The 27,273-nt window shown below is 36.5% G+C and overlaps 1 non-coding gene across 1 annotated transcript; it reads right to left on the bottom strand.

The window, feature by feature from the left end:
* Nucleotides 1-3,391: 3,391 nt before the first annotated feature.
* Nucleotides 3,392-3,498, bottom strand: LOC131174312 (small nucleolar RNA R71). Its single transcript, XR_009144560.1, has one exon. It is a non-coding gene; the product is annotated as a small nucleolar RNA R71 (small nucleolar RNA).
* Nucleotides 3,499-27,273: the final 23,775 nt, after the last annotated feature.

Raw genomic sequence — 27,273 nt, 5'->3', positions numbered from 1 at the left:
TTAGTGTAATCGTTCTTGATTTAATCTAGGGTTCTAAAATTAATCTGATTAATTTTAAAATCTTAAATGGCAAATACATATCCAAAAAACATATTAAAAGAGTTTTAATATGTTGTTTATCATTGAAATCAAATAGATAAAAATAAATCTTGCATGATGCATGTGACCCTAGGTGAAAATTTTTGAATTCAATGGTATAAACTTGTGTTTTTCACGCTTCCGTTCCTTCACCTACAGGAATGGAATAACTACCAGACCCATAGTCACTCATCGCTATAGGTTTGCACTCATTTAACTCATTTGCATTTCACTTCTTTTATTTTTCTTTAATTTTACTTGATCTTTATTCAATCAATTTATGTCTCCTTACTCTAGTTTAAGTGTAGTTCCAGACATCCTGACTGTCCAAACAGACGTTAGTCATCAAAACAGTAAAATGTATGGACTACCTAAAGTGAGAATGTCACATAAAAAGACAAAAATAAAAGGCTCCTCAATCAGATGGGGCATCTCCAATAGGGGGGGGGGAATTTGGGACCACTTGCTTTGTGGCAGCCCTTTATGTAGTGGGGACCAAAAGGTAGCACCAGTACTTTAGGTGGTAGCAGCTTTTTTTATGTAGTGGGGACTAATAAAAAGTGGCAGCACATGGGAAATCCAAATAAGCATAAGAAGCTCCTCTAATCCACTTGGCTGAATGGTCTTGTGCCAAGTCATGCTGATGTGGCACCACTTGTCAAGTCTCCTATGCTAACTTGTGTGAGAATGATCCACCTATATGCCAACAATATGCAAGAAAGTCCAACACGGCAATTTTGATCCCTCTTGCATCCATAATGCTCCAACACCAATGCTTGCAGCTCTCTAGCTCTAGCTCTTGTGATGGGACCTCTAAATAACGACAAAGGCACTGTTGCTTCATCATCATCCCGTCTTCCTTTAAAAGAATTCGTCCTCGAATTTGGCCCTGCATCAATGTAAGGGGAAAGATCAGTAATGTTAAAAGAATTGCTAACACCATACACATAAGGTAAATCAATCTTATATGCATTGTTGTTAATCCTTTCTAGCACTTTGAATGGACCATCACACCTTGGCTGTAATTTTAACTTCTTTAGGTTTGGAAACTGCTCTTTGATACACTTGTATTTTATAGATATTTTTAAGTACATTTGTATAATATTTCATAGCATTTAGATAAGTAATCTCATGCATAATTATCAATTTCATGTACTTTTATAAATTCCATTGCCAAACTTTAAATTCTATGTTTTTTGTGTGTTTTCAAGTGTTTTGAAAAGGTTCCAAGGCATAAGAGTAGAGTAGAGAGCTTGGAAAGGCCAAAGAATTGAGAAGTGTTACTAATACACCTTATATGAGTCGTGTAATCAAGCCACAGACCTGTGTAACTTACTGCCAGGAGAAAGAAAGAGAGCCAAGGAAGAATCAAAGTACACGGGCCGTGTTCCATGCCCCATGTAAAATATGAAGACTCATGTAAGTCTTTGCAGGGCCAAGCTTGAAGATTTCCCTGAAGTACAAAAGTACACGGGCTATATAATCAGGCTTGTGTAACTACCTGAGGCCTGTGTAAAGTCTTGTCCCGATACAAGATGCAATAATTCAAGCTCCAGTAAGTTACACATCCCTGGGTAGTGTAGTGACACAAGGGCTGTGTATCACGCGAAAATCAATTTCCTGAATTGGTTCCAGCTCCAGCTTTGATAGAGAGAAGAGACTCATAATGCCTTGAGGACTCTAAAAACCTAACCCTAGATCATTTAATATTAATAGAGAAGCCGCAGAAAATAGAAGAGAGCTTTTAGTTTTGAAGTTTTAGGAGAGAAATCTTAATTCCAGACCTAATCTCACCTTTATATTCACATCCTTCATAGCCATCTTAGAGACTAGATCATCAGTACATGAGGGAAGCCTCCAGCCAAAGTTTCATAGTTCAAGGCTGCAGAAAATCTCCATCGGTTCTTTTATTCTATTTCTTTAAGACAGTTCATGTTCTTTTATTTTATTTCTATTATGTTTGTTAAACTCACCATGAGTGAGTAAATCCTTGATTTTGGAATTGGGAGAGTAACACTTACAATTATTAATATGGATGAATACTGAGTTTTATTTATTGGATTTGAGTTTTGCCATTTGATTCAATTTCTTGTGATCTTAATGCATGCTACGTGTTGGTACCCACTTGGTATTGATTACAAATATTAATTGAAGGACTTAAAGGTGAAGATTAATATTAGAAAATCAGAATTTTGAACCTAGGAAATCTAACCTAGAGATAGGCTAATGACCTTTGTGGAGTTCTAAGATTAATCATAGATCTGAAAGAGTTTCATTAGGACTAATCACCAATGAAAGTAGGGTTTGGCTCTAATTGGAACACACCTTAGGTGCCTTGAGAAAGGACTTAGGATATCCTAGGATTAATTTCCATCAAAGTGACGATCCTCAATCTAATGAATATATGAGATTAAAATCTATAATAAGATTACAGTGTGACATCTTAATTCTAAAATTATTTCAATAGATAGTTTTATTCAAAGTTTATTTTCAACATCCAAAATAAGTTTAATATACTCTTCATTCATATTCAGTAGCTTAAATAGTCATAACTGCTGTGTAGTTTGGTACTTACTAACTAAATTCCCCATGGGACGATACTTCACTCACTACTTTATTACTTGTTAGTGATATTTGATTGAAAAACCAGCAAACAAGTTTTTGGCACCGTTACCGGGGAATTTAGTTTTGGTAATATGAGCGATAGGCAATTTAGCTAATTTAGGCATTTATATTTACTATTTAGTTTTATTTAATTTATTTTATTTCTTCTCTTATCTCTTAGCTATTTGGTCTGGTGCATGACCAGAGCAAAACAGGAAGAAAAAGTTTTGGGCTTAGATCCCGAGATAGATAGAACTCTGACAGCCATCAGGAGAGAAAGGATACACCAAGAGCAAGATCAAGGAAATCCAGAAATTCTAATTATGGCCGACAATAACAATAGGCCAAGACTCTTGAGAGACTATGGAGCTCCATCTATCAAAGAATTTTAGCTCAATGTTACGAGACCTATAGTGGAGGCCAACAACTTCGAACTAAAACCAGCATGGCTCCAAATGATTCAACAGACCCAGTTTGGAGGTTCACAAATAGAAGATCTGCACTACCACCTCCAGTACTTTCTTACCTATGTGACACATTCAAGATGAATGGATTATCTGATCAAGCTATAAGACTCAGAGCATTCCCATTCTCCCTTCGAGACAGAGCAACGAAGTGGTTACTTTCTCAACTAGCTAGAACATTCACCACTTGGGAAGACCTCTCACAAGCTTTTCTAGCAAGGTATTTCCCATCTGCAAAGACTGCAAAGTTGAGGGTTAAACTCAACACCTTTAGACAAAAGGAAAGTGAATCACTCTATGATGCATTGGAAAGATATAAGGACCTGCAGAGGGAATGTCCACACCATGACATAGAAGATTGGCTCCTAGTTCAGAATTTCTATAATGGGCTATTACCCTTTACAAGGAGCATGGTAGATTCAGCTGCAGAGGGTGACCTATGGAGAAAACAGTGGCATAAGCACTTGAACTTCTAGAAAGGGTCACATATCACAATTACGAGTGGTGAAATGAAAGAGGAAACACAAGGAGAACAGCAGGGATCCTGGAAGTAGATGCCCTAAGCATGATAAATGCTCAATTTAATTAGCTCACAAAGCAGCTTGACAGAATGCAAGCCAACACTGTTGGTACAAGCAACCTGCACAGTGATGACTATGGAGAAAGATATACCACTTCAAAATTCAATAACTTCAATGAATCCTCCACAGAACAGATGAACTATATGAATAACGAAGGGAACTTCAACCAGAGGCAGCTCAACAATTCGTACTCAAATACTTACAACCCTGGATGGAGGAACCACCTGAATTTCTCATGGTCAAATTCCCAAAATCAGCCAATGAGCAAACAGTAAGGGTACAGACCACCAGCATCCCTTGAGTTTCAGAATAGAGGACAAAACTTTGCACAGTCACCACCACCTCCTCAACCTCAATGGCCTGAATCGAAGATGACCATGGAATCCATGATGAAAGGTCTCCTAGCAGCTTGACAATAACAGAATGAAATGATCAAACAGTTGACTTCCAGAATGGACCAACTTGCTACTCAGAACAAGATGCTTGAAAATTAAATTGCTCAACAAGCAAGTTCTTTAAGCAAAGCTGCTGGTAAATAGCCTAGTCAATCAGAGATGAACCCAAAGGAGCATTGTAAGGAAGTTACATTGAAGAGTGGAAGAATTCTAGAACAACAAGAGGAAGAACCAATAGAGGAAACCTCTGATAAATTTGAAAGCCAAACAGAGAAGAAAGAGGAAGAAGCCAAGTAGGATCAGAAAGAGGAAGCAAGGAAGAAAAAGAAGCTACCAGAGCTATATCAGCCTCCCCTACCCTTTCTCAGAGATTCCAAAAAGCCAAATTTGACAAGCAGTTTGGGAAGTTTTTAAAAGTTTTATAGAAATTCTATATCAATATTCCGTTCACTGAAGCACTTTCTCATATGTTATCCTATACCAAATTCCATAAGGAAATTCTGTCAAAGAAAAGAAAGCTAGAAGACTATGAGACTGTTGCTCTAACAGAGAAATGTAGTGCCATATTGCAAAACAAACTGCCTCCAAAGCTGAAAGAACCAAGAAGCTTCTCCATACCTTGTCTCATTGGCAATAAGAAAATAGACAAGACCCTCTGTGATCTTGGGGCAAGTGTGAGTCTAATGCCTCTATCAATATGTGAAAAGCTAGAGGTCGAAGAACTAAAGCCCACAACAATTTCACTACAATTGATTGACCAGTTTGTTAAATATCCTGTGGACATACTTGAGAACATCCCTATCAAGGTGAGCAAATTCTTCATTCCAGTTGACTTTGTTGTCCTTGAAATGGAAGAGGATGTTCAAATCCCTATCATTTTGGGAAGACCTTTCTTGGCAACTGCCAAAGCAATCATAGACGTTAAAAATAGGCAGCTAACTCTCAAGGTAAGAGATGAAGAAGTGGAATTCAACTTGTTCAACACGATGAAACACAAATTTGAACTTGATGAATGCTTTAAAATTGATACAGTTGACAAATAAGTTGGAGAGGAATTGCATAAAGCATATCCTAAAGATCCTCTTGAAGCATGCTTACTGCACACTCACACTGCTGATAATGAAAACACAGAAATTGCAGCTTGCGCACAATATTTAGCAGCTCATCCACCCTTACCCTTGGCTCAAGCTTTCGAGGTGGAGGAGCCAAAGGAGGAAGAACCCAAAAGCAAGCTAGAGAACAACACTAAACAAGTAGAACTTAAACATCTCCCCTCCTCACTAAGGCATGCATTTTTGGACTCAAACTCTAATTATCCTATTATTATCAATGCTAGCCTGTCTAATATAGAAGAGGAAAAATTGCTAAGAGTACTTAGGACCCATGGGAAGGCTATAGGGTATAAAATAGAAGACCTGAAAGGGATTAATCCCTCAATTTGCATGCATAGGATACCTAAAGAGGAAAACAGTAAACCCACTATTAAACGCCAAAGAAGGCTTAACCCAAACATGAAATAAGTAGTTAAGAAAGAAATTCTGAAACTATTAGATACAGGTATTATATACCCAATTTCTGATAGTAAATGGGTTAGTCCAGTACATGTAGTGCCTAAGAAAAGCGAGACAATTGTCATCCAGAATGCAAATAATGAACTAATCCCTACTAGGGTAGTCACTGGTTGGCACATGTGCATAGATTACAAGAAATTGAATAATGCCACCAGAAAAGACCATTTTCCTCTTCCTTTCACTGACCAAATGTTAGAAAGGCTAGTAAAACATTCCTTTTTTTATTATCTAGATTGGTATTTGGGATTCTTTCATATTCCTATTCACCCAGAAGACCAAGAAAAGACCACATTCACATGCCCTTACAGAACCTTTGCATATAGAAGAATGCCTTTTGGTCTTTGTAATGCCCCTGCTACCTTTCAAAGATGCATGATAGCTATTTTTTCTGATTATATTGAAAATATCATGGAAGTTTTTATGGATGATTTTTCTGTCTATGGAACTACTTTTGATGCTTGCTTAGCTAACTTATCCAAAGTGTTACAAAGATGTGAAAAATCGAACCTAGTCCTGAATTGGGAAAATGTCACTTCATGGTAAGAGAAGGCATATTTCTTGGTCATCTGATATCAGAAAGAGGGATTGAAGTTGACAAGACAAAAGTTGAGATCATCGAAAAATGTCACCACCAACATCAGTTAAAGAAGTGCGAAGTTTTTTGGGACATACAGGCTTTTATAGAAGATTCATCAAAGATTTTTCCAAAATAGCTAAGCCATTGACAAATTTATTAAGTCAAGATGTTTACTTTGATTTTGATGAAAATTGCCTTGCTTCTTTCAATAGGATAAAAGAGGCCTTGATCTTAGCACCTATTATGCAACCACCTGATTGGGAGCTACCATTCGAAATCATGTGCGATGCAAGTGATTATGCTATAGGAGCAGTACTCAAACAAAGGAAAGATAAAAAACTCCATGCCATTTACTACGCCAGTAGAACACTTGACGATGCGTAAATCAACTACGCTACCATAAAAAAGGAATTCCTAGCAGTAGTGTTTGCAATTGACAAATCTAGATCCTATCTTCATGGATCAAAATTCATTATATACATAAACCATGCTGCTATCAGATACCTTTTGAATAAAAAGGAAGTGAAGCCAAGATTGATTCGATTGATGTTACTCCTTCAGGAATTTGACCTTGAAATCAAGGACAAAAAGGGGGTCGAGAACGTGGTAGCTGATCATCTCTAAGCCTGAGACACAAGGACTTAGAAGAAGCTGAAGAGTTGCTAATAGATGACTCATTCCTGGATGAATGCCTATTAGCCTTATCCCAAGCTCCATGGTATGCTGATTTTGTGAATTTTCTTGTATGCAGGGTTTTGCCACCCAACATGTCTTACTAGCAAAGGAAGAAATTTCTACACGATGTGCGATACTATACATGGGAGGAACCTTTGCTATACAAGAGATGTAATGATGGGCTGATATGATGATGCATACCAGAGGAGGATATAGAGAGCATTCTCCAGCACTGCCATTCATCACCATATGGAGGACACTTTGGCACCACAAAAATAACAACTAAAATTTTGCTAATAAGATTTTACTGGCCTAATCTGTTTAAGGATGTGAGATCCTTTGTGCTAGCTTATGATAAATGCCAAAGAATAGGTAACATTTCTAGAAGGAATGAAATGCCACTACACGGTATACTTGAGGTAGAGCTATTTGATGTGTGGGGGATAGACTTCATGGGCCCATTCCCCTCCTCCTTTAGAAATAAATATATTTTGGTTGGTGTTGATTATGTATCAAAATGGGTAGAAGCAATAGCCACTCCAACCAACGATGCCATAGTGGTCACAAAGTTCCTTAAGAAGAACATCTTCACAAGATTTGGCACACAACGAGCAATAATCAGCGATGGAGGAAGTCACTTCTGCAACCTACAATTTGAAACACTATTAAAAATGTATGGAGTGACTCACAAGATAGCCACACCTTATCATCCTCAAACCAGTGGCCAAGTAAAAATTTCAAACAAGGAGCTAAAGCAAATTCTACAGAAAACAGTAAATCGCTCAAGAAAGGATTGGTTCGTGAAGTTAGATGATGCACTGTGGGCATGCCGCACTGCATATAAAACTCCAATTGGCACAACACCCTTTCGGCTGGTTTATGGAAAATCATTCTACCTCCCTATCGAGCTTGAACACAGCTTACTGGGCGATTCAGACCCTGAATTTTAACCTCAAAGCTATTGGTGAAAAAAGGCTCCTACAGCTCAATGAGTTAGAAGAAATCTGATAGGAAGTGTATGACAATGCCAAAATCTTCAAGGACAAAACCAAAAGGTGGCATGACAAACGCATAGCAAGAAAAGAATAAAAGAAGGAGAACTTGTCCTGCTCTTTAACTCTAGGTTAAAACTTTTTCCAGGAAAGCTAAGATCACGATGGTCCAGCCCTTTAAAATTATACAAGTCTTCCCGCATGGAGCAGTAGAAATTTGGAGTGAAACCTCAGGAGCATTCAAAGTGAACGGGCAAAGGCTGAAGCCATACTTCCTGAGAGAACCCATAGAGAAGGGAGTCAACTGTACCTTCGATCATCCTCTAGACAGACAGTGAATAATAAGGGAACAGTTCAAATAAAGACTATAAACAAGTGCTCTTTGGGAGGCAATCCAAAATTTTTATTTTTATTTTCTTTTATAATTTCCTTTATTTTAACTTTTATTTTTGTTTTATGTTTGTTTATGCCTTATTTTGTAGGCACCCTAAGTCTAAATTCTGCAAAAGCGGTGAACTAAGGGAAATAAGGAGACGTTAGATCAAAACCACTCGAGGAGACTGTATAAAATCGGGGAAATAGCTTTGTTGTTAATTTTTACATTCATTTCATTCATAATAGTAGCATGAAATTTTAATACTAAAGAATTAGAGAGCTAGAAAATTACATGGGTCGTGTATAAGTTTTACATCCCCTGTGTAATATTATGAAACCTCGAAACACCTCTACAAAAATCTCCTGACACTTACACAGGTTGGCCCCGTGTAATGTTACGTGGGGCATGCTTCGACAATGGCGAGAAAAGCTCTAAGTTTGAGGGAGACAGAGAGTTACACGAGTCCTAAGTCGCATTTACATGGGCCGTGTAACTTAGCTAGCATTGCCATTTTTAGATAGGAAGTTACACGGGTCACAACTCCTATTTACATGGGCCGTGTAATTTGGCTAGTGAAAAAAACTTAGCGGCAGGAAGTTATAAGGATCCCAAAATAAATTTACATGGGCCTTGTAACTTAGCAGAGAAGGTGTAACGGTCGGGCTCCAACCACTTGAGGAATTGTCAGCTTTGGCCATAAGCCTCACAGTTTTGTCCCATAGGTGGAATGGAGAACTTCCCAGGAGGTCACCCATCTTAGGATTTCTCTCAAGCGAGCATGCTTAACCTTAGAGTTCTTCCAACTCTCCAGGCCATTCCACCAAAAGGCACCTCTAGTAATTAGTTCCCCCATTTTATATACATTACTTTTTGAACCCAAGACTATCTCCGTGCTTTGCCGATGTGGGATTTACCTAAGGGACCTTTCTCCCCCCCTTTCAGGACTCAGCGTCCTCGCTGAGGTTTGCCCCACCATCGCCCAAGAGGACACGCGAGCAGCTCTGATACCAATAAAACATGTTACACCTTACCCCTCTGTAAGGCATAACATGATCCCGTAGAATACTTAATGAACTACCGAACTTCACTTACCGATAACTCATTAAGTACACTACAAGGGATTTTAAAACCATTTTCTTACATTTTGGAAGTGGTGAGCATTTTGGTAGGAATTAAAAAAATTTAATTGAAATTTCAATTTGTCAAATCACAACTGAACAATAAAAATAACTCCTGCAATTATGGAAATAAACAATTATTTTAACAAAATCATTTGTGCATAACTAGTTTTTAATTGAATTTGTTTTGAATATTTTACATAATTAAATGATTTTATTTTTCCTTATGCACTATGTTTATCAATTATGGAATTTATTTCAATGATTATTGAAATTGGTATAGCAAGCATGAGTTTAGTTTTGTGAAATATTATTTCAATAATTATTGAATATTGTTTTGGACTGGATAAATTATGTTTGGAAAATTGCATTGGAATTATGTTTTGAATTGTGACGGGCAATTTGCACGAATAAAATACAAAATTTTGTTTTGGATTGTGATGAGCATAAAAAAATTATGGAATATTGGAATTGATCTTGAATTAATATTGTGTTGTGATTTATGCTCACAAGAAGGACAAAGAAATGCATGTTATGGTTTTTATATCTCACTATAGAGGCTTGACTAGGTTATTACCCGTCTCTATATCATTTCTTGACTCTTCGAAAGTTCTCCATTCCATCTATAACATGATCCCGTAGAATACCTAATGAACTACCGAACTTCACCTACTGATAACTCATTAAGTACACTACAAGGGATTTTAAAACCATTTTCTTACATTTTGGAAGTGGTGAGCATTTTGGTAGGAATTAAAAAAATTTAATTAAAATTTCAATTTGTTAAATCACAACTGAACAATAAAAATAATTCTTGCAATTATGGAAATAAACAATCATTTTAACAAAATCGTTTATGCACAACAAGTTTTTAATTGAATTTGTTTTGAATATTTTACGTAATTAAATGATTTTATTTTTCCTTATGCACTATGTTTATCAATTATGAAATTTATTTTAATGATTATTGAAATTGGTATAGCAAGCATGAGTTTAGTTTTGTGAAATATTATTTTAACAATTGTTGAATATTATTTTGGACTGGATAAATTATGTTTGGAAAATTGCGTGGGAATTATGTTTTGAATTGTGACGGGCAATTTGCATGAATAAAATATAAAATTTTGTTTTGGATTGTAATGAGCATAAAAAAATTATGGAATATTTGAATTGATCTTGAATTAATATTGTGTTGTGATTTATGCTCACAAAAAGGACAAAGAAATGCATGATATGGTTTTTATATCTCACTATAGAGGCTTGACTAGGTTATTACCCATCTCTATATCATTTGTTGACTCCTCGGAAGTTCTCCATTCCACCTATGGGACAAAATCGTGAGGCTTATGGCCAAAGCGAACAATTCCTCTAGTGGTTAGAGCCCAATCATTACAGAAGGGACATTCTAGGGTAGAAAGTTACATGGGTCCGATGGTTAAGACCTGTGTAGTGGTACATGCCTCGTCTATCATGTCACAGACACGATGCCTGGGGCGCAAAACGCGTGAAATGAAGAGTCACAATGACCTTTTAAATTCGCATAACTCCCATTAAACTCCCTCCCACTCAGAAACTCTTCCTGACCAAGCTTTCCTCCCTTTAAAAACCACTCAAATCTCCTTTTCTCTCATAAAACCCTAGCCTTTCCTTCTCCTAAATCTCTAATAGCACCTGCAAAGAGACCAGCCAGAAAAATGGGCTCCTCCTTTAAGCAATAATGCTACTCCTCACTTTTTCCCCCTCAGCCATCATCTCAATGCCCATGAACAAGGCCAACCTAACCACAACCACAACCAGCACCTCACCCGTAACCTCTACAGCCACCACAACCCGAGTTCTCCTTTACTTGGGCATTCTGCGATTTTGCCCACTGAGACTTGTGTGCGCAGCTTAATAACCAGAGGATTGTTTCTATAAAGTATGAGGATTTTAGGTTATTGGAGCAACGCGGCCTGAGTGAAGAGATTGATGGGCTATTCGATGGTATTGGGTGGACCAGATTTGCCCAACTCTAGTTTTCGACCGACAAGGACACCACTTTGGAATTCCATGGTAGTTTTAAGGCCACCCTATGGCCCATAGACCGTGAAAACAGGGGGGGAGCATCGAATTTTGGCTTCTTAGCATTGATCGAGTTATGAACATGGACGAGTTCAATGCGGTGTTTGGCTTTGATAGCGTCGGATTCCAAGAGATCCCTTAAAGCCAAATGTTCTACAACAGCGTGGACTTCTGGTGCTCCATCGCACCAAACACCAACATTTATAACTCCAGCAAGTCCAAATCTTTTGGTATTACTAGTCCTTCTTTGAGGTACATGCACTGACTCGCCACCCACACTATCACGGGCCGCGATGATAGTCTAGGTGTGGTAAACGCCAATGAGCTCTTCTTCCTCTGGTGTATGGTCACTGAGCAGTGATGTAGCATGGGTTTCTTCTTGTGCAACCACCTTCACCACATCTCTCAACAGCCGACAGGCCACATAGTGCTTAGCGGACTTATTACTGCCATAACACTCCACTTTGGATTTGTCCCGAGGCATCACAGGCTGCGCTCCATCCCTGGTACCACTAAAATCGACTAGACCATCTTCATCTCCATGAGGATGTGCAAGAAGGTCGAAAACACATGCTTCCTGCTCGATATCATCCCCAAGAGAGACAGAGCACAAGTAGAAGATGGAGAGCCATCACAACCATAGGGGGAAGCCCAAGAGCCACTCCACCATGAGTCCCCAGCCCGAGTGCCTCCCTACACTCCACCACTAAGAGACCCATCCTTGCATACCTTCAGTGAATGGAGACCACCATAAACAACAGGATGCAAGCACTTGAGGACAGTCTCTAGGAGGCCCATAACAAGCTTGACATGATCATGGAGAGACTCAATGAAGAGGGACCATCATCCCCATCAGAGGCTTTTTAGAATTAGGACTATAGGATAGGTTCCTTCATATAAAAACCTAGTTGCCTTAGTCCTACTCAGTGCTCATAGGTATCTATTTCTAGCTTTTTTGTCCAAACTTTCAAATTTTAATACATAATATGCTTTTTGATAATTTTGTGTGCTGTACTTTAATTTTGCATATTGTGTTACCATTGAGGACAATGTCAGCTTTAAGTTTGGGGGTACAAATGCATTGCATGCACTGCATATCATTGCATTTCATTGCATTACTTAATTATATCCATATTATACTTGTGTATCAAAATTTTAGAAAATTTTACAAATTTTGAAATTTTGAACTGGTTTTAACTAAGAATTATAACCATAAATATTAACAAGCTAATAATTATTCTTCATGGTATCGAGGAATGAATGTATCTTGATAGGCAAAAAGGCTTTAATTTGTTATATGTGAAAGACTCAATTTGTCATGTCGCAAGGATTTTGCGGTCGCCGGATGATTCTCACCGAAGTGGAGAAAGTGAGGATTCGCCACTTTAATTTTAAGGGAAATTAAAGGAAACCATTACTGAAAACAAAAACCACTTCTGAAATAGAGATTCTGGGTTTGGAGTCCATTCACAGGTGGGGAAGGTGTTAGGCACCCCACCTCGTCTCTTAACGAGGGTCAGCAAATTTAACGATGTGCTCTTTAATTATTTACGATTAATAATTTAGGGGTTTTAGAGTCATGTTGCCAGTCCTTTTATTGACAAAAGGAGCATTCAATATCTCACCATTTTGGTTTTCCCAAGAACACGGGTACATGGAATGTCCCCACGGTGAATAGGTGTTTTGTTTATTTGATTTATTGCATGCTATATCTAATTTTCAGTTTTGAATTTGGGACTCTAATTTTAAATAGATGTTATTCAAGTCCCTAAAAATCCGTAACGAATAAGAAAGGTTCTTGACTCACATGTTAGGTATCTCGGTATTTAAACGTTAAAATATTGATTGGAAAGATTTTGAGAAAGGACTCTCTCCCAATTTCTTAAAATATCTTTATTAGAATTTTGGCTGAGAGAATTCGGGTAAGGACTCTCTCTCTTGATCTCTTAAGATGTGTATATTAGAATTTTTGCTAAGAGTATTCAGGTAAGGACTCTCTCCCGACCTCTCAAAATGTGTATATTAGAATTTTTGTTAAGAGAACTTGAGTAAGGACTCTCTCTCGATCTCTTAAAATGCATTTATTAAAATTTTACTAAGATGACTCGGGTAAGGACTCTCTCTCGATCTCTTAAATGTGTATATTAGAATTTTGTTAAGAGGACTCAGGTAACGACTCTCTCCCGATCTCTTATAGCGTATATTAAAATTTTTTTAAGAGGATTCGGGTAAGGACTCTCTCCCGATCTCTTAAAATGTGTACATTAGAATTTTTGTCAAGAGAACTTGGGTAAGGATTCTCTCCCGATCTCTTTTAATTTGTGAAAATGAATTTTAAGAGGTTACGGCGGTGAGACCAATCTTGTTTGACCCTATTAGCTATGAGAACGTTGCTCATATCACCTCTCGCTTTTCATGTTATCCCAGACTTTTATTTCTGATCTCATGATTTATTTACCGAACTTTCTTCAACTTATTACGACCCCTCATTTTGAACCTTCTAAACATCTTATTTCGAAAGTTCCCCGTTCGAACTTGATCCTGAATCCCGATCTCATTTCTTTTTTAGAGCTAGACTGAGTAACTAAACTCCCAATTCATCCGTACTATTCCTAATCATTTTTACCTTGATCGGGAATCTCCACATTATTTTCTCCCATCTATACTCCTTACAGAATGTCAATATCCTGAATTATTCTCTTTTTAACACAAAATAACGTAAAGAAATTGAAGACAATGTAAAAATAAAAGGTAAAACTCGTGGACATCACAAAAAGTGAAATAATTCCGATTTCAATGTAAACTTATTCTGAAGATTTATTGTGACAAACCATGCCATGAACACTTGAGAATGATAAGTCGAACACTTACATGTAGAAAAGGCTGAATCAAAGAGTAAGCTGGTACCGATGTCTTCGTGTATTCAGCGCCACTAGCACTGAGATAGGAAGGTGATTTTAAGGAGTCATAAACAATTGAAGTGAGATTTTCTTAAGAAACGGTAATTAAATTCCCAAGACTGTGCAAGGTTATCCAAAGTATGGATTGTGAGCTCTATAGTTTCCGTGGTAAGATCCTTCAGAAAACTTGTTTCTAAAGTCTCTAGGAACCTTGAGAGTTTTCGATTAAAAATAGAGCTACAGCAAAATTCCAGGGTTTTTCCTTAATACTCACCGCTACCTCTATAGCGTTGCATGCAAGTATTTATAGGAGATGGGTACTCAAAACAGAGGGCCAAGATTTTAGCAGGGGGAGACAGAAGGCCTAGATTCAAAAGGACATAATCTGACATCCTGGAATTAAAGAGAATCAAAATTGAGGGTTGGGATTCCATTCGAGATTTCTGCCCTTTCGCCTCTTAATCCAACGGTCAAGGGTCTTGCCTTATAAAATGGATCCAAGGGCTGGGAATAAAAAGTGCCAAATCTATCATTTATTTTTGATCTAAAGGCCTCAAATCCATCCTTACAATTATAATCAATGGTGTAAATCGAGATGTACTGGGCTGCTTTAACCGTTTGGAATCCGACAGCTAGGAGTGTGTCCTTATGAATGAGATGTGTGGTGAAGATTGGATCATGCCTATAATGCTTTAACTGACTCTGATCTAGTGGGGGGAGCTAGTTTTTATGGATTAAAGGTCATGATTAGAAGCTGTTCAACTCCCTAAGTTCCCTGATCTCTATAGGCCATCCTTCCTTTTTCCGATCTTCTCACTATGACTGACTGATCTTAGGATTATTATTCCGATCTCTATTTTCTTTTGCATCTGGTCCTTTCTACTTTCCCAATCTCTTTCTGCTCTCCGACCTCCTTCTCATCCCTTCTCTGTGTTGGTCAAAGCAATAAATTTTTTTATTACTAATGAGCCGCTTCGAGTTCTGCATGTAATAAATGCCAAGGCCCTAAATATATGCTAACGAATTTTTCTTCGCATACTCACAATTTCTTTCTCTGGTGAATCTTCAATGTTTTATTTCCCAATTCTTGGCTTTTCCGACAAGAATTCTTCTCACGACAACCACTTCAATCTTTTTTTGAATGTTTTCTTTGTTCATCTCCTGAAAATGAGCAATTCCGGTGATCAGAGGTTTATGAGGGCGTCGTCTGATGACAGTGAGGGGACTGGACTAATTGATCGATCAAGGTCCAAACTGACTACAGCGCCGATCTCGGATCGACTCATTGGTATGGCTTGTAGATCGATCTCTGACAAGAGGAACGCTAATTTTAATCTTAATATCGGTGACCGCCTCTTGAAGTTCATTTAGCTCCTCACCATCTCGGGGGTCCCGATTGCAGCTCAGTTATGGTAGATGACATCGACAATGACACTGCTCAATATCATGAAAGTCATAGTCACCCCAACTGAGCTGTACATCTATCTAGTATTTATTGCTGGCTTTCTGATCAAACACATCTTTTGATTCAGCCACAAGACTAGGTTTTGACACAAGCCTATTATGCGATGCTTTGGGTTCGGGAGTAGTCCAAGTTAGGTAGAATGCAGTGTAAGGACATTTATAATTGCCGATCTTGAGAGATCACCCAAATGATGTAATCTGAGCTTTTGGAAATGAAATGAAATCTATTATTGAAATTTGGATATGCTTATTCCATTTTATTATTGCATTGGTTATTATTCTGATCTCTGATAAGTGTGTCCGATCTGATCCCTAGACGAATCACCATTTTTCTGATCTGTTGTTTCGGAACCCTGTTTTATCTGACTATTTTCATTAACCAATCTTATTTGTCCGACCTTTTACTATGTTTCTGGAATCTTTTTTTGATGTGTCATTGAAATGGCCTGGTCTCACTAACCGATGCGTCCCTTAGGGCTTTGTGAGCATTTAATCTCAGGCAAGTATAAATAGGGAGGGGGTTAGCCATTTGCTCCCTTATGTCATATTCAGACTTCCTTTTAGCGACTTCAACACTCTCCCTTTTTTTCTAGAGTTTTTTTGGTGTTGATTTATACTCTGGTAAGGTCTTTAATCTTTTTCTGATCAATTTTATTTTTCACCTTTGAAAATAAGCAATAGCGACAGTCAGAGAGCTACTAGTCCTCCTTCTGTTCACATCTCATGGACATAGAACGAAGGTGAGGTGGCCAGACCGAGTGAGAGACCTGAACCTTCTACAACCACTGTCTCAGCCCATGGTTGGGCGACTAAATCAAAACAAGCATCGTCTTCAGGGAAAGAGAACTTACTCGTGGATGAGTTGCCATCGGTTCTCAAGGAGACCGATCTCCAGTCCATTAGCAAAGAGTACAACCTTCCAACTGACTCCTTCGAACTTATCAAATGTCATGGCGATCTCCGAGCTAATCATTTCTTTGAAGAAACCAACCTAATCATGGTATATGAAGAATAATTGAAGGCCGGGCTTCGGTTTCCCCTGAACAAATTCTATAGAGCTATTCTGAAGTTCCATCATGTCTGTGTAGCCCAGGTGCGTCCGAACTCCTGGCGGACTCTGGTGGCTTTCAAAGGTTTATGCTGAGCTAAAAAGCTTGAGCCTAAGGTGAAAGTTTTTTCTGAGTTGCATGGGCTTACTCGGTGGTAGGATGATGAATATTGGTTTTTCCAAGCCAAGCCGAACTGTAGACTCTTCACCGATCTCCCTTCCTCGTTAAAGAACTAGAAAAATCGATTTTTCATATTAAGGAGCAAGGACCCGAATGGTTTTGAGGGCATCCTATGTAGTTGGCAATATTTGGTTCCTTCAGTTCCAAAGAAGATCGCCCTAAATAAAGATGAGGACATTGTGGTGAAGGAGTTGAAGGATCAAGCGACCACTCACAAGTACTCATGTTTGGATGCTATAACACCCCAAACCTCCAAGTTATGAATAATATCATTTTTTGTCTGTGACTAGTACTATTCAAAGACACCTTGAGGACTAAAAATAAATGGAAAATTAATCAAAATAGACACAATAAAAATTTAAGTGAACAAAAAATCTAAGGACTCATCGGGTATTATAAAAAGAAGAATTATAACCCGATGAGAGGTATTTTGGTCAATTCACCTCAAAAGTTGACTTTTGACCAAAATGTCAATTAAATTAAATGAAATTAATGAATTGAATTATGGAGTAAAAATTGAAGAAAAATTAAAGTAAAAATATGTAAGGAAAAATTTAAGAAATGAAAACTTAAACTTTCATTTCCATTATGACAAAATTAAAATGGACTTATGGGCTTTTGATAATTAAATTTAATTATTTAATTAAAAGGAAAAATTAAGTGTAAATGTAAAAAAAAAAAGGAATAAAAATTTAAGTTTAATTATCCTTATGACACAATTAAAATTTATAATTTTAATAAACTTGTTTTGGGGATATATATATATATATAAGAAGACAAATGTCTTCTTTATTTTATTTTTTTTTTTTTTGTAAGGTGCCACCACTCTCTCCTCTCTCTTCTTCTCTCTCTCTTTTTCTCTTCTTCTTTCACTTATTCCCGTCATTGATTTTCCCTTCCAAGTTTTAATTCCCTTAAATTCCCTTCATAAATTCCATAGCTCACTAAAAGAAAACATCAAAGAGATCTTTGATTGAGAGATTAAAAGCAACAAGAACAAGAATTGGAAAAAAAGTGAAGTTGGAAAGAAATTAACAAGAGGTAAGTTTCTTTTCATGTTAGATTAGTTATATAAGCTTTGAATTAAGTTTGGTTATGGAAAAATTTCATGAAGAAGCATGAGAATCATACATTGAACCTAAACTAGGGTTTTGGCTAATTTGGAGAAAATTAGGATTTGATGTATTTTAATAAAATTGATGATAAAATCAAGCTTAGTTGAAGTAGTGTGCATGCTTGGGGTAAAGAAATTGCATGAGATTTACATAAAATGAAATATGAAAGATTAGGGTTCATGGGAAAATTGGAGCTTTGATGCTAGAGAGTGAAATTGGTGTGTGTAGTGTTAAATTATGGCCATTTGAGGTTCCTTTAGTTTGAATTGACATTGGGTTGATGAATGGAAGTAATGAAATGGTAGGATTAGGGAAAATTACAAACTTTGGTATTTGAAAATTTTGGGTTTTGTGCTATAAGTGCTATGGATGTGTACATACTAAATTACAGTCATTTTGAGTGAATTAAATGTGAATTGAGGTTGGTTAGTGGGAGTAATTGAAGAAATGAAAATTTGAACCTAGGGCAGAATTTTGCACACTGAGTTAAGTGTGTTTGACAGCCCATAAATTGAGCTACACAACTCTAATTGGTATGAAACCAATTGGAAATAAAACTTAAAAAATAGGGCTAGAATTTTCATGAAGAGACCCAACCTAGAAACTGCCTAGAAATTGCATAAAACTTGGCTTGAATTTGGACACAAAATTCTGGAACCTGTAGAATTAGGCTCGTGAATAGTAAAATTTGCATGGCCATAACTCTCTCTAGAAAACTCTGATTGTAACACCCCTATGTTCGATGGTGCGTTCTACTGTTTCGGTGACCAGTGTTGGTCCGGACAGCTAGAATGCCTAGAATTACATTTAAAAGTTAGTGAGGAGACATAAAATAATGAAATACAAGAAAAGAAAATACAAGAAAAATAAAGGAAAAATAATAGCAATGAAATGTAACCAAGTTAAACGAGCTGAAAACCATAGCGATGGGTGACCACATCGGGAAGTTGCGGCGTGGACCGTTGACTAGCCCTGGACTGCGGGGAGCCCTGAAAAATATTTTTAAGACTTAAATGAACATCTATTGAAGTATAAATGTCATTAGAAATATCAAAGAAAAATTAATTAATTAGTACAAAGAAGAATGAGAAATCGAGAAAACGACAAAACTCGGTATTACTGAAAAATCAGGAATGCAACTCGAATAGGGGCATTGTGGTCATTTGACACCCCGAGTTTCCTTTTGACCAAAATTTCCATTAAAATTAAATGATATTACACTTTGAAAATGTCATGAAAAATTAAAAGGAGATACATTATGTAAATAGTGGAAGTGTGGTGGCCAAATTGCAAAAATTGGAAACTTGGAATAAATAACCATTATATCTCCTTAGTGCTCCACTAACCTTAACTTTGGTACACCTTAAGGGACACTTGGAATGTTGAAAATCCATCTTCAACCTCACATAGAAAACCAGCCGAATCCTTTCTTCCATGGAAACCTCCATGGCCGTCCACACTCCAAGCTCAAGTTCACCATGATTTAGCCATTCTTTACACTAACTTTCTCCATTAAACTTGACCACCATACCTTGGCCAGCATACTAGGAGCAAGAAAGATAAGTTTTGGTGGAGTTTTGAAGAAGTTCAAAAGTGGTAAGTGAGTATTTTCCAATCTTGCTTCATTAAACTTTGAGTGGATATTGTGGGTAGTTGATTTATAGGAGAATTTTTTAAGTTTGATGTTTTAACGATAGTACACTATTTTGGAAGCCATGAGAACTCAACATATTTACTTTGTTTTTACTTGTTTATGGTTGTTTAAGATGTTGGTATAAGTGTTTATGTATATAAAAATAATTTGGATAATGTATACTAAGTGTATGTGTGATAGTGCACTTGGTTTTGGAAGCTTTGAAGCTATTTGAAAGAGATATGCAAATCGACAACATTAAAGTGCAGTTTAAAATGTGTTTTTTCATGGTTTGGTTTATTGAATTATGTTGTTATTGATGGCAGCATGTATATGCATATAATGGTTTGGAATTGGGTATGTAAATGGGGTATGTTCATGTGGTTAAATGGTGTAAATGGACTATGGAAAATTCTGTGCTATAGTGTGCATATTGAGAATGGTTACAAGCTGTCTAAAATGACCAAAATGTGTTGTTAAATGTGTTTATGGTAAGGTACAAACCAGAATTGGCATGAAGGAAGTAATTTGGTAAGTGTTGAATATGTAATTGGTAAGTGATGAGGAGTGTGTAGTAGGGCAGTGTATGTTTTAGCTTAGACCTTAAGTGTGTGATTCCAATTGGTATGAGACCAATTGGACGTGAAACTAGACACAAATAGTGCCAACTTTCATGAAGGAAGCTTACCTAAATTCTGCCTAGAAGGTGACTTGAAAAATGACCAAATCTATATTAGTGACTTGAAAGCCTGAAAATTGACCATTTGAGCAGCAGTTAGTTTTTTTTACCATAACTTACTCAAAACAGGTCCAAATTACCTGAAATTTTTGCCATGAATATTTTAGACATAGATCTACAATTCTTATGAAGACACTAAAGCCCATAAATGGCCAGAACCAAGCCAAATAGCTTGCACAAGTTCAGGTACCAAAACTGGCCGAACTAAAAATGACCTAAAAATGACCTAAAGTTACCATTTTAGTGCATTCTGTCCAGCATTGGTAAATTGACCATATCTTGGCCTACACAACTCAGAATGACCTGAAATTTTGCCCCGCGTGCAATAAGACATAGACCTACGAGTTTGTAGTTTGGATCGGAACCCGAAAAATGAGGAAACTAGGTCATCGGGCTAGGTCAAAATTGTACACCAAAATTCAGTAAATTGCAATAAAATGCAATACACTTGGAAATGAAATTGGTAACATATACCAACACTTAAGGGCTATAAAATGTGACATATTGGTAACATTAGAATTGACTCACTTAGAGTGCATCAAGGGTCAACATTATAGGTTGACTAATGAAATGAATTGAAGGGAATAGTACCAAGAAAATTTAAATATTGAATTTTATTGTTAGAAACAAATTCATTGAGTACTGAAACACTTTAAATTGTGTGTTTCAGTTGAAAAGGATATTGAGAAGCGTAAGGAACACTGAGTCAGGGCCAAAAGGCATATATCAAAGCTTTGTGCACAATACTTTTTATATTCACTACTTTTACCAAAAAATTTATTTGGAGAAATGAGTTATGAATAATTTTTTTATTATTTTGGCTTTTGGAATTTTATTGGAAATTATTGTGTTGCCTACTTTGCAAATTGAAATTTTGAGATAAAATATGATTTGTGGTTTGTATGAAATATCTAAATATTGTGATTTGGAATTGTTTTGATTCACACTTAGCATGACAATATTACTATGTTCCTTCTCCATTTATGGGGTGAGTGTGATTATATTCCTCCCTCTTTGAGTTGCCAATCTGAGGTGAGTGTGGATGAGTACTCATTATCTAGCTAGCTTCCTCCCTCATTGATTTCGATTATTAGGGTGAGTGTGCCTTGTCGTGATGTACACACGGCATGTTCGGAAAAATTTGTGTCATGGCCTAAATTGTGTTATTGATTGGCAAAACTGTGTTACTCAGTTATTTGATCAAATTATGTTATTGATTGGCAAAACTGTGTTACTCAGTTATTTGATAAAATTGTGTTATTAATTCACAACACTGTGTTATTCAATTATTTGATTAAATTTGTGTTATATGAGCTTTAAAAAATTGTGAATTGTTTGGATTGTAAATTGTCAATAAAAGTTTTACATACCGCATTTTAAATTGTTATTGTGCACTACTGAGTAAATTTTACTCAGTGATAGCTTTTCATTGCTATCGCAGGTAAACAGACTGACAGGGCAGCAGACTAGGCTGCTAGTGCTACATTGAGAGTTCATCGGGTATATTGAGCATACCATATTTTGCATTTTGTATTGCAATGTATGTTCACTGTATGTATATATTGTTCTTGGTTTTTGTATATTGAAGTTGTAAACTAAATTTGTAAATTATTTTGGCTTATAAAAGTATTGTGATAAATTTATCTTATCTCAGCTTTTGGAAACACTGGAAAATTAATTGTTGAACTGAGTTGATAATATTGAGAAATTTATTGTGTTGAACAAATTATTGGAGTTTGGAATTGAGGAATTATATATTTGAAGTGCTTTTTACAGGTTTTTGAAGAACTATTTTATTCAAAATACAGATGGCACTCTGCCAAAATTTTTACAAAAATTATTAATTCTTCAAATGTGTTATTTGATTTCACTTTAGTAAAAGAAAATTTTTAACACCTGTCAATAGTGTTCACCACTATAAAAAGAAGTAAGAAAAGTTTTAAAATCCCTTATTGTGTATTTAATGGGTTATCAGTAGACGAAGTTAGTAATTCATTAGGTATACTACGGGATCATGTTATGCCTTACGGAGGGGTAGGGTGTAACATGTTTTAGCGGTATCAGAGAAAGTTTTTAAATTCTGTTTTCACCTATAATTTGAATATTCTTTCTTCATAGTACAATTGCTCAATGTCATTGTTTGATACATACAGTACATTACATTATAAAAATGCATTAATGGGAGGAAATCTCCTTATGTTATTTATTCGGGAGGTATAATATCCTCTAATTGACTATGGAAGAAGGGGATCGTTCAGTCGATCAATCTATAGAGGCTGAGGTAGAAGGGGATGCCCCAGCCCCTCAGAGAGTCGGAAGCTTGACTTTACCAGCCCCACTTGCACAAATTACTGCACAAATGGCCCAGCAAATGGCCACTTTCTTTCAACAAATGGCTGATAATCTGTCAGCCCAAGCCCAAGTACAAACCCAACCCCCACAAGGGCAGTGTGAAATAAAAAAGAGGGAGAAACCTATGGGTCAAAGCTCGAGCAGTAATTTGGCGAAGAAAAAAGAATTTCAGGAGCCTCGAGCTTAGGGATAAAACAGAGGTGGATCATTAAGGCAGAGACCACCAAGGTCCAGTCGTCAAACAACTAGAAGTTCCTACCCTCCCCACTAATGTGAAACTTATGGTAGAAATCATGGTGGGGTATGCTACAAGGCCATAGGAGCCTGTTATAACTGTGGAGGCATAGGACACTTTGCCAAGGACTGCACCAGTGCCCGTAGAGTTAGGCCACCTCCTGCGACTGCTGAAGGGTCAGTTCAAAATCCTATCACCAGAGGTTCACAACCACCTAGCAGAGGTAGAGGCAGGGGTAGAGGTAGTCCATTAAGCAACCAAGGCACAGTGAATCAGTCAGAGCAAGGCAGTGCTCCAGTCAAAGTCTATGCAATGTGACAGAGAGAAGAGGCTGAGACTTTTGACATAATTGCTGGTACTTTCTCAATTAGTAACTAAGATATATATATGTATTGTTTGACCTGGGGTCTGCATACTTTTATGTTAGTGTTAGAACTATATGTTCTGTTGTTATTCCTTTACAGGGGAATAAATTTTGATGCATTAGTGACTCTTTAAGATAAGGATTATGATAATAAGTGAAATTAGTTTTGGAAGAGTTTATCGGCGAAAAGTATTTTCTAACACACTATAAATTATAAAGCTAAACAGCAAGCCTACTTAATGTAAGGCAAGAGGATGTGAAAGTAAGTTTCGGTAATAGACTTGTTTTAGATGAGGGCAAAGATGTTACAGTTAGTAATTGTCAGTGGATATTGTAATCAGAATAAGTTTCAAATATTAGTGAATTCGAAAAGGATAAAAGATAGGAAAATTTGATCTATTAGGATGTATCGTAGTAACTGTGTAATATTCTTGATGTTTATACTGTAAGCTGCATATTACAGTACTGACTTGAGATTATTGTGTAGAGCTGCGTACTACCCGATAGTGCACCAAGATGAGAATAGTTGCCAATGGCATCTGTATTGGTATAGTTATGTCAGGACAAAATTTTATTATTGGAAATGAGTTTGGAAATCCTACTTAGGGAGTTAAAACTCAAAAATTAGATTATCGAAAGGTTATAGTTTAGTACAAAAGGAAGTAAGTTATAGAATATTAATAGATAAAAAGAGTTGTGGTAGTAAAAATTTGAACAGTTGTTTCAGATATAACAAAGAAATGTTACAAATGTGAGTAAGGTTGTTCACTAGAATGGTCAGAGGACCAATGACTAGATAAATAATTCTAACATGACCTCAAGGGTCATTTAATAAGGAAATATGAATCGAAATATTAGACAGAACAATAGTAAGAGAAGATTGGTGTTATACAAACAAAATAAATGTGGTATTAGATTGTTAAAAGTCTTATACAAATTCAAAGGAAAGAAGATTATACGATCATATAGAAAGGAGAAAACAAACGTATGACTATTGTAAGATGGCTATTGGGTAAAATTTCGAGACGAAATTTATTTTAAGGGGGGGAGAATTGTAACACCCCTATGTTCGGTAGTGTGTTCTACTGTTCCGGTGACCAGTGTCGATCCGAACAACTAAAATGCCTAAAACTACATTTAAAAGTTAGTGAGGAGACATAAAATACTGAAATACAAGAAAAAAAATACAAGAAAAATAAAGAAAAAATAATAGCAATGAAATGTAACCAAGTTAAATGAGCCAAAAACCATAGCGATGGATGACCGCACCGGGAAGTTGCGGCGTGGACCGTTGACTAGCCCTGGATCTCGAGGAATCCTATAAAATATTTTTAAGACTTAAATGAACATCTATTGAAGTATAAATGTTATTAGAAATATCAAAGAAAAATTAATTAATTAGTACAAAGAAGAACGAGAAATCAAGAAAATGACAAAACTCGGTATTACCGAAAAATCGGGAATGCAACCTGAATAGGGGCATTGTGGTCATTTGACACCCCGAGTTGCCTTTTGACCTAAATTTTCATTAAAAGTAAATGATATTACACTTTGAAAATGTCATGAAAAATTAAAAGGAGATACATTATGTAAATAGTGGAAGTGTGGTGGCCAAATTGCAAAAATTGAAAACTTGGAATAAATAACCATTATATCTCCTTAGTGCTCCACTAACCTTAACTTTGGGACACCTTAAGGGACACTTGGAATGTTGAAAATCCATCTTCAACCTCACATAGAAAACCAGCCGAATCCTTTCTTCCATGGAAATCTCCATGGCTGTCCACACTCCAAGCTCAAGTTCACCATGATTTAGCGATCCTTTACACTAACTTTCTTCATTAAACTTGACCACCATACCTTGGGCAGCATACTAGGAGCAAGAAAGATAAGTTTTGGTAGAGTTTTGAAGAAGTTCAAAAGTGGTAAGTGAGTATTTTCCAATCTTGCTTCATTAAACTTTGAGTGGATATTGTGGGTAGTTGATTTATCGGAGAATTTTTTAAGTTTGATGTTTTAATGGCGGTACACCATTTCGGCAGCCATGAGAACTCAACATATTTAGTTTGTTTTTACTTGTTTATGGTTGTTTAAGATGTTGGTATAAGTGTTTATGTATATAGAAATAATTTGGATAATGTATGCTAAGTGTATGTGTGATAGTGCACTAGATTTTGGAAGCTTTGAAGCTATTTGAAGGAGATATGCAAATTGGCAACTTTAAAGTGTAGTTTAAAATGTGTTGTTTCATGGTTTGGCTGATTGAATTATGTTGTTATTGATGGCAGCATGTATATTTGTATAATGGTTTGGAATTGGGTATGTAAATGGGGTATGTTCATGTGGTTAAATAGTGTAAATGGACTTTGGAAAATTCTGTGTTATATTGTGCATATTGAGAATGGTTACAAGCTGTCCAAAATGACCAAAAATTTTTTTTAAATGTGTTAATTGTAAGGTACAAACCAGAATTGGCATGAAGGAAGTAATTTGGTAAGTGTTGAATATGTAATTGGTAAGTGATGAGGAGTGTGTAGTAAGGCAGTGTATGTTTTGGCTTAGAACCTTAAGTGTGTGACTCCAATTGGTATGAGACCAATTGGAGGTGAAATTAGGCATAAAATGTGCCAACTTTCATGAAGGAAGCTTACCTAAATTCTGCCTAGAAGGTGACTTGAAAAATGACCAAATCCGGATTAGTGACTTGAAAGCCTGAAAATTGACCATTTGAGCAGCAGTTAGTGTTTTGACCATAACTTACTCAAAATAGGTCCAAATGACCTAAAATTTTTACCATGAATAGTTTAGACATAGATCTACAATTCTTATGGAGACACCAAAGCCCATAAATGGCCAGAACCAAGCAAAATAGCTTACACAAGTTTAGGTACCAAAACTGGCTGAACCAAAAGTGACCTAAAAATGACCTAAAGTTACCATTTTAGTGCATTCTATCCAGCATTAGTAAATTGACCATATCTTGGTCTACACAACTCAGAATGACCTGAAATTTTTCCCCGCATGCAATAAGACATAGACCTACAAGTTTGTAGTTTGGACCGGAACTCGAAAACGAGGGAACTAGGTCGTCCGGCTAGGTCAAAATTGTACACCGAAATCCGATAAATTGCAATAAAATGCAATACACTTGGAAATGAAATTGGTAACATATACCAACACATAAGGGCTATAAAATGTGACATATTGGTAACATTAGAATTGACTCACTTAGAGTGCATCAAGGGTCAACATTATAGGTTGACTAATGAAATGAATTGAAGGGAATAGCACCAAGAAAATTTAAATATTGGATTTTATTGTTAGAAACAAATTCATTGAGTACTGAAACACTTTAAATTGTGTGTTTCAGTTGAAAAGGATATTGAGAAGCGTAAGGAACACTGAGTCAGGCCCAAGAGGCATATATCAAAGGTTTGTGCACAATACTTTTTATATTCACTACTTTTACCAGAAAATTTATTTGGAGAAATGAGTTATGAATAATTTTTTATTGTTTTGGCTTTGGGAATTTTATTGGAAATTTTGTGTTGCCTACTTTGCAAATAGAAATTTTGAGATAAAATATGATTTTTGGTTTGTATGAAATATCTAAATATTGTGATTTGGAATTGTTTTGATTCACACTTGGCATGACAATATTGCTATGTTCCTCCTCCATTTATGGGGTGAGTGTGATTATATTCCTCCCTCTTTGAGTTGCCAATCTGAGGTGAGTGTGGATGAGTACTC

The sequence above is a fragment of the Hevea brasiliensis genome, chromosome 15 (assembly GCF_030052815.1).
Source record: "Hevea brasiliensis isolate MT/VB/25A 57/8 chromosome 15, ASM3005281v1, whole genome shotgun sequence".
NCBI lineage: Eukaryota > Viridiplantae > Streptophyta > Magnoliopsida > Malpighiales > Euphorbiaceae > Hevea > Hevea brasiliensis.
Note: the sequence above shows the minus strand (reverse complement) of the source record. Positions and strands in the feature narration are given on the sequence as shown.